The sequence below is a fragment of the Arvicanthis niloticus genome, chromosome 6 (assembly GCF_011762505.2).
Source record: "Arvicanthis niloticus isolate mArvNil1 chromosome 6, mArvNil1.pat.X, whole genome shotgun sequence".
NCBI classification, from domain to species: Eukaryota; Metazoa; Chordata; class Mammalia; order Rodentia; family Muridae; genus Arvicanthis; species Arvicanthis niloticus.
The window spans coordinates 102,695,072-102,703,259 of NC_047663.1; positions in this window are offsets into that span (position 1 = coordinate 102,695,072).

Genomic DNA, 8,188 nt, shown 5'->3' on the forward strand with positions numbered 1-8,188 from the left:
TCCCGCTTTTGGGGTCATCCTAACAGCAAAGGATTCAGGCCTTGGCAGCCCCTGGAGGGAGAGAACAGGGACCCAACACACCCCTAGGCTACCGGTCTGAAACGAAAACCTTTAGAGGCAAAAAAGAAGGCAGTCTCCTTCTGTCAAAGGCAAAGGGTGTTTTGGAGTGGGAGGAGCTGGGAGGGTATTCTTATCCGGCTCGGTGCTAAATTCTCAGAACAAACCTGCTTTGGCCCCTCTACTTGAGAGGCAAAAAGATAGCAGAGGGGGGAAAGTTCAGGTTCTACACACACACATCCCCAAAAGGCTTCCTGAGGCCTTTCAGTGCACGAGACCAGAAGGAAATGGTCGATTATGTGGACCATGTTTCCCAACGTGGAACCCTTAAACGTCACTGAGATCATACGCTCTAGTGCTATAGGACTTCAGCTTTCATCTGTCAAAGGAGCAAGCAGACCGTTTCCACCTTGGACTTATGGAGGGTTTGTAATTCTTTCCTCCATGTTAAACAAAGCATTGTCTATGAAAGTCTGGACAATGAGTTCAAGAGGCATCTGTAAGGCAGAGCAAATGCCCCTCTCAGGACATTCACTCACCTGAGTGAAAACAGACACACACACTCCATATATGCACCCACACACCCTGAGCTATTTGCAAGCTTGAATTTAAGCATTCACAGCAGTGGGTAAAATGCCTCACTTGAACTGAATCCTCGGTACCAGACTGAGTGATTTGCTCTATGTGGCACATGGATACACAGATGACATTTGGCCGACAAGAAAAGTTCTTTACTTTCAGAGTTCCCTGTTTTCCTTACAGGGCACAGTGAGTCCACACTAATTCCAGGAGTCCACAGTGCTACGGCTCACCTGTGGGCTATGGCCACACGGTGAGCGGTGTTTGTGCTTCGCTGACTGGCCACCTTGACCTGGCTGCCAGATCCCTCTACTCAGCTAGATAATCTCACCAAATAAGCCTTTAATGACACTTGTACAAATAGAGTGCTTTCTGTGATCTAATAAGCCCGGAGCACCAGATATCATGCTCAGATCATGAGCTGTGGTGGAGGTGAGGAAGCTGAAGGTGAAAATTATGGAATTGTTAAAAGTGCAGAGTCAAGCAGAATTCAGTTTTAGATGTGAACCAATCCCTGTTTTTAAGGTGAGCATGCCCAAAACACAGGGCAGTGTTTACATTCGGCCCTCTGGGTCCACACATGTAATTATGAATATATTTAGCAAACTGCCCCCTGCACCCTCCCCCCAGCCGGAGTTTGCAAGCAGGTAAAGTAGCCTGGCGAGATTATAAATCAGTGCTTTGCAGTGAGAGGTTAGTCATGAAATCAGCAAAGCAGCGCAGATTCCTTTCAAGTTCTCAGATGCCACTCTGCTTCCCTCCCCTGCCAATTAAAAAAAAAAGCGACAAGGAACTGTTGAATACTCTGAATACATACACATTTAGGCTTTCTCCCCTGGCCTGTATGTGTGAAATTTCACTAAGGAGTTGCTACTTTGAGCCACCCATGTGGGAGTGTGGTTTTAGAAAGGGGTGGGGGAAGCAACTTTGGATTTAGTCCTTTGCAATATATGGTCTGGGGACATTTTCGGTAGAAAATATGTCAATAACTTATTACTTGAGGTGAGACAGTAGGGACTTATCCTTCAAAACAAAGAATACATGCACATCTGAAGCCAATGGAAGCTGTAAAAGCCCCTGCTTCCCTGCCCCCCTCATCTAACTGAAAGAAGGGCTGGTGATATATATTTCAGTCTTACCTAGCAAAGGACCTGGGTTCATCCCTAGCAGTGGAATAAACAAACAAACAAGAAGAAGATTTTGGGCAAAGTAAACTTAGAGCTCCTGAGGTAATAAATAGCTATTTTAGACATGAAAAAGAAAATTAGGTACAGGAGTCCCTACCTCAGACCTACTCGTTAGAAAGCACACACACAGAAGACTGGTCATTAGACTGACTGCTGTCGAAATGTTCCTCACCTGCTACCCTAGCCTGAAGTTCTTCTTGCTTCTTAGATTTGGTACAAGAAAATAAACCCCAGTCAACCCTGCCCTGCACAAGCATGTTCTAAACAACTGCAAACTTTTCAGGGAAAGAGGTAGATGCTGAAGAGAGGGGCGTTGAAAGGACAGAGGAAGTCGACTCTGGGGTTCCTCAGTTCATTCACTCCATGCCGAGCTAACCCCGAGGCACCTTGTGCAGCTTTCCAAAGCAAAGCTGCCAGTGCTCTACTGTGGCCCTCACAGAATCCACAGTTGTAGAGACACGGACAGATATTGATACAGTTTCCACCATTTTCCCCACAAAAGGACCCACAAAGTGCAGTTTCCCGAGTTTCATGCACTGTGGCAGGAAAGGGACACCCTGGAGAACACAAAGGCAGTGATGTCCAGGGTACAGGCATCCACAAGCTCCTTCTGAGGACAGAGCCCAGGCAGGGAGAACAAGCCACACTGGTGCAGGGCTGAGCTGAGCTGCTCAGTTTCAATGTGCTGTCAGAGTTTTGAGACATAAGCAAATGGGACTCTTTTGCTAGAACCATCCATGAGCGCTGAGCCTGGGGCCTGTTGGCATCAGTGCCCAAGACAGCCTGGACCACTGCCAACTGAGGCCCAGACGTGGCCTTATTGCTATGACTAGAGCCCAAACAAGCTCCAGATAGTGACCTGGAGGTCTTTTCGCCTGGGGTCTGCATAGAAGCAGTTTAGTGAGAAAGTGAATGTTTGGATCCCCAGGGTGGCCTTCCCGGAGATCCTGCTTGGTGACCCTATGGACTTTGCGGAAGGATAAATTTCTTCCAGACTCTCAGAAGGAAACATGTGAAGCTACTGCACTGAGCTTGGAGCGAGACGCTGTGTGAGTACACACAGGGTTCTTGAAAATCCCAGGGCAGAGTAAAGTCTCTGCTTTTATAGCCAAGTAAAGTCTTCTCTGCAGTCCACATAGGGCTAGGATCCTTCATTTTGGAGCGGCTGAGTGGTTGTGGAGTGGCTACCATGGAATTCTTTGCAGGTATCTCCAAAAGCCAGGCAGCCTGCTGCACTCTCTGGAGCTGAGCCTCCCCTGCCTAGGCCTGAAGGGGTCGAGCCGTGAGACTAGAAATAGGGAGAAGGTTGCAGGTATTTGAGGACCTGGAGGGAGAGCCAAGTGGACCAAGAAGGAGTAACATCTAAGATACCTGGATACAGCCTGTGTGAGGCCTAGCCTAAGTCCTGCAGGGAAGAGGTGTCTATGGCCTGCTGAGCCTTGGCAGAGACACCTTCTCTAAGAAACTGGGCCCAGCCCTGAGTCAGCCAAACTCCTGGGACTCTCATTGGCCCTAGTGATTGAACTCCAGGCCTCCAGATGGCCTTGTGGACTCCTCATTGCATTTCAGCATGGCATCAAAGGATCCAACCAGGGGCTCGTGGGCCAGGCCATATTTAGCCTCAGGTTCACCCGGAGAATATTTTAGGTGCTGCCTGGAAGGAGAGCTGTGTGCTGAGTTGCTGGCTGTCACATGGTAGTGATGGAATGACACTCGCCGGCCCAGCCCAGATGCCTGGAGGCTGCACCAGAGCCTTAGGGCCACCTAGTCACTGCCAAGGAGCTCCTTGTGTGCCAGGAATGTGTTGGGAAGGCTTCTACCCCACTTTGTGGTGATTAGGGTACTTCGTTCAGCTCAGGGACTACTTTCAGCTGTGTCTTCTCTGCGATGGCCCAGGGTGATGTATCACTGAAGGCACTCTGGGGTGCTGGCTGGCCTGGTAGGCACTCCCATGTAGAAACCCCAAGGTTAATGTCTTGGGGGCGACATTGCCTTAGACTCTTTCTTACCCAGACCTTAGCGGCCAGACTCCAAGTGGGTATGTGGACTTTCACAGTGACCTTGCCCATCAGCTTTAAACACTCAGTGATCCTTCCCTTGCCTCCATCAGCCACGGAACCAGCAACTCAGCATCCATATCTTGAAAGCAGCTTCTCACTCCCCCACAATGCAGGAAAGAAGGCTCTGGTGGGTCACTTGTTCTCACTGCTCATTAATGAGGATCAGGAATGAATATTTGGTGTTTGGGAAAAGGGGGCCGGCCCCTGTGTATGCCTGACATCAGGACATTGTTGGCACGATCAAGTCTGGAGCCTGTTCTGGGGTTTCAGATGCCAGGTTCCCTACACTTGGACTCACATGTCTGTAGGGAAGCTTCTGCCTAGAGACACATGCAGTCAGTTGCTACAAAGATGCTGAGGTTCCTGGGATACTGTGCCTAGTGCCACATCCCCCAAAGGTTCACTAGTCTGAAGTTTGCTTTAACTTTCTGCATTTTTTTTTCTTTTTAGTTTTGGCTCTCAGGACCTCTGAGAGCCTTCAGTTTCTGCCAGCTGATTGGTTACCGCAGGGAAAATGAGGGACTTTTGGGGGCAGATGTGTTTCCATTCCGTTATCATAATGCCCCTAAAAATCCTTATTGCTCTTGCAGTATTCCTCGGGGGTCCTTGGGCCAGAAGCTGCCTGCAACTCCAGAAGAGAGTCCCCTGAGCTCTCCAGCCCCAGCTGCTCAGGCTCTGGGGTCCATCTCCCTCACCACGCTCAAAACTGGTGGAAAATAAGGAGATGACATGTGAGGCCTCTTGCTAAACGTGCTTTTTGCCCTCCAGGGGTAGAAGGATGCGCTCAGGCCTGGGAAAAAGGCTAGCAATGGCTGCCATCCGCCTTCGCTCCTGGGGATGCAGGGAGGCAGAGAAAGCGAGGGAGAAACAAGAGTTACCAGTTTGACTGCCTAGTCCCTCCAGGGTTTCTAGGATCTTCACTCTGGCACAGTGCCCTGGGCAGTCCTTCTCCTGCCAACTCCCAGAAAAAAAGAAATTTTTCCCACTCCCTGCCTCAGTTTCTCATCTTGCCAAGGGAGGGCCTGTGCTCCCTGAACTAGCCTCAGAGTTTCTTGGACATATCCAAGGGTGTAATTGGATGAAGGTTACAAACTTTGATGGTGCTTGGAGGAGTGGGGAGGTCAGTGCCTGCAACATTAGTTAGTATTAGCACTGCTGTTTACTAACACATGCAAGTGACTCAGAGCAGAGGGTTCAGAAGCCACAGTTCAGCTGCATGCATGAGTTTCTGGAAGCAGCATGTCTGCTCAACCATATCCTGCTTAAGCACTGGGCTTGAACTGTGTCACTACCGGAGGTGACTCCATCTCCCTGAGCCTCACTACCTCACTTCTGGAGCCCATGGCTTAGAACAGAAGCATCTCCAAGTCTCTCACACATATGTACCAGGTGATTTTAGGTAAATGGTGAATAAAGTTATAAATTATGCTCATAGGCATTTCTTTTCGTGGCCAATTTTTAGTTATGGCAGCTGGTTTGTTTCTACTTAAGGTGGGAATATTTCACATGAATTTAAATTTCTTAAAATCAGAGGCTTTCTTTTTCTTACCTCAACCCCTTCTTTTCTCTTTCCCTTTCTTTTCTTTTTCCTTCTTTCTTTCTTTCCTTCCTTCTTTCTTTCTTCTTTCCTTTCTCTGTCTGTCTGTCTGTCTGTCTGTCTGTCTGTCTGTCTGTCTTTTTTGACAGGGTCTCACTTTGTAGCTTTGGTTGTTGGTTGGCCTGGACTACACTTTGTGGACCAGACCCACAGAGACTGTGCTCACCTCTGCCTCCTGAGTGCTGCCACCACACCTGGCTAAAGAGTGGGTTTCTTGAAAGAAAACTATAAAGCACTGTGCAGGCAGAGAGGCAGAAACCAATAAGTGTCCTAGGTCAGCTTTTAAAAATTCCTGTTTCCTGCCTGGGAAGGTTGGTATGGAGAAGCTGGAATGCACAGAGATCAGCTGACATCCATACTCAACAAAACTTTGTGTGAGCCACACAGTGAGGTAGAACCAGTTCAGGCTCACCATCCTCAGAGACTGTGCCTCCCTGTCCTAGGTTAACATAACCCGGTGCCTCCTTCCTGTTTAGGCTCCTGAATGCATCTCCCTTTTCTCTGGGACATGGAGAGGTTCGAAGCTCTAGGACCGGCCACCATAACTGCCGGTTAAGGAGCCACCACACAGGGTTGTATGGGCAGGGCACCAGGGTAGGCAGGGGCACCAGACTGCTCTTGGCCTTGAAGGGCCACAGTGTGCTAGGTTGAGTACTAGCTCTTAGCCAGTGCCCCAGGGTGGTGGGGAGGGAAGCAGCAGCCCTAGCAAGGGGCCAGTTCTGGTTACACTTTATGCTGTGTCATGGGATGAGGGTGCCAGAGGGGGCTGACTAGCCAGCCAGGGCAGGTACAAAGGCCAGCAGACAGCTGCCAGCCCTACTCTGCAAGTCTGCCAGGATAGGGCTGGGCCCTAGGGTCTTCCCTCATATCTCTTTCCACCCACACACTGGGGAGAGCCTTTAGGACCATTTTTGAGACAGGCCTTTTTACTGTAGCCAAAATTGGCCTGGAACTTGCAGAAACCTCTGTTTTAGACTCTGAGTTAGTGGCCTACAACACCATGCCTTGCTACTAAAACTAGTTTTTGTGCCACTTTGTCTTTGTCCCTCTGTGTGTCTCTGTCTTTCTCTGCGTGCACCTGTCTCTGTGTCTCTGTTTCTCTCTCTGCCGCCCTCCACCTCCTTGGACACCCTCTACACTTTTTTAAGGCAGGGTCTCTAACTGAGCCTGGACATCACTGATCACCTGAACTCCTAGCAGGCTCCAAGGCTTCTCTAGTCTTCATCTCCCCAGTACAGGGGTCACAAAGATGTACCCCCGACAACAGACTGCTTTTTTTTATGTGTTCTGGAGGCAAGTGCTTTACCAAACTAAGCTATCTCTCCAACTAAAACACACTTTTTAAGCCATGTGGAGTTGAATTTTAGAGGTGACTGGTTCTGGATCAAGCTGGTTATCCCCTCCCTCTCTCCCTGCTTCCCTCCATTCCTCCTTCCCTCGTTCTCTCCTTGGACAGAGGTCTGCTAAGGGCCCAGTCTGCCAGGCACAGAGCCCTGGAGGCCCAACACTGTATGAGACACAACCCCTACTAAAGGCTTCTTACTTTAAGGGGACAAGATGGGCGAGAAAGCAGGAACATGGCTAACCCACGTGAGGACAAACATTCAGTGCTGATCGCTCCGCGTCCCAGTGTCTCAGTAGAGTAAAAACACGGGCAGCAGCAGGTGTGGTTGACACTCCTGTAATCCCAGCACTCAGAAGGCAGAAACGGGAGGATGGTCTTTGAGTTCAAGGCCAGTCTTGTCTAGGTAGCAAGTTCCAGACCAGCTGGGACATAGTGAGATCCTGTCTTAAACAAAACACATCCAGTAACAACCAAAAAGGAAACAGACACTTACCTGACTGTTCTGTATTTGAATCTGGATCTTCAGGGACAGGTTTTACAATCTCTAGTATGTGATAATGCTCTCTGTTCTTCAGTTTCCCCATCTGTAAGTACTAGGAAGACAAACTCGGGGTGGCAGTGGGAATGGGGTAAGAATTGGCAGTCAGGTGATCCATGGGAGCCTTGGCTTACAGCATGGGAATATATACAGATTAGCATTGGAAGTCAGAATCTTGCTACCCATCAGGCTGATGGCACTGGGGACATTACTGAGTCTTTCTCTATAATGAGGGCCTCACTCGTGGGCCTCAGCAATGGGAGAGTGAGATATGGGTGTCTCACCTCTGCAGGGATGTGCTGGTAGCTACTTTTCTAGCAGGCAAGCCATTTGAGCCTAGATTTGGGCTGGTTCCCAAGTGCCTGAGGTCCACACTTGGGTTGGTCCTGTAGTGTTGCTGTCTTGAACTTAATGATTTTGGAACCAGGGAGCCCACATTTTCATTTTGCAAGTTCTTCTGTCCTGCCTTGTTCTGACAGACTTCACTCTTCTACTATTGGTAGTTTGTACATTGGGCCCAGGGTAATTTTTCAATTCATCAATCCAGCATTTGGATTTACTTTTTGAAACAGTCTTTTTAGACCAGACTGTCCTAGAACTCATCAAGACTGGACTTGAACTTCTGATCTTCCCTCCCAGATCCCCTATCAGGGTACTGGAATTATAGGCCATACTCAGTTTTATGCTGTGGTGGGCCTTGAACCAAGCTAGGCAAGCATTCTACCAACTATCCTATATCCCCAGCTCCCAATTTAGTGTTCTGTAATGGGGTTGAATCCCCCAGGAGAAAATCGTACTCACTTTAGGTCTGATTGCTCACTTCAT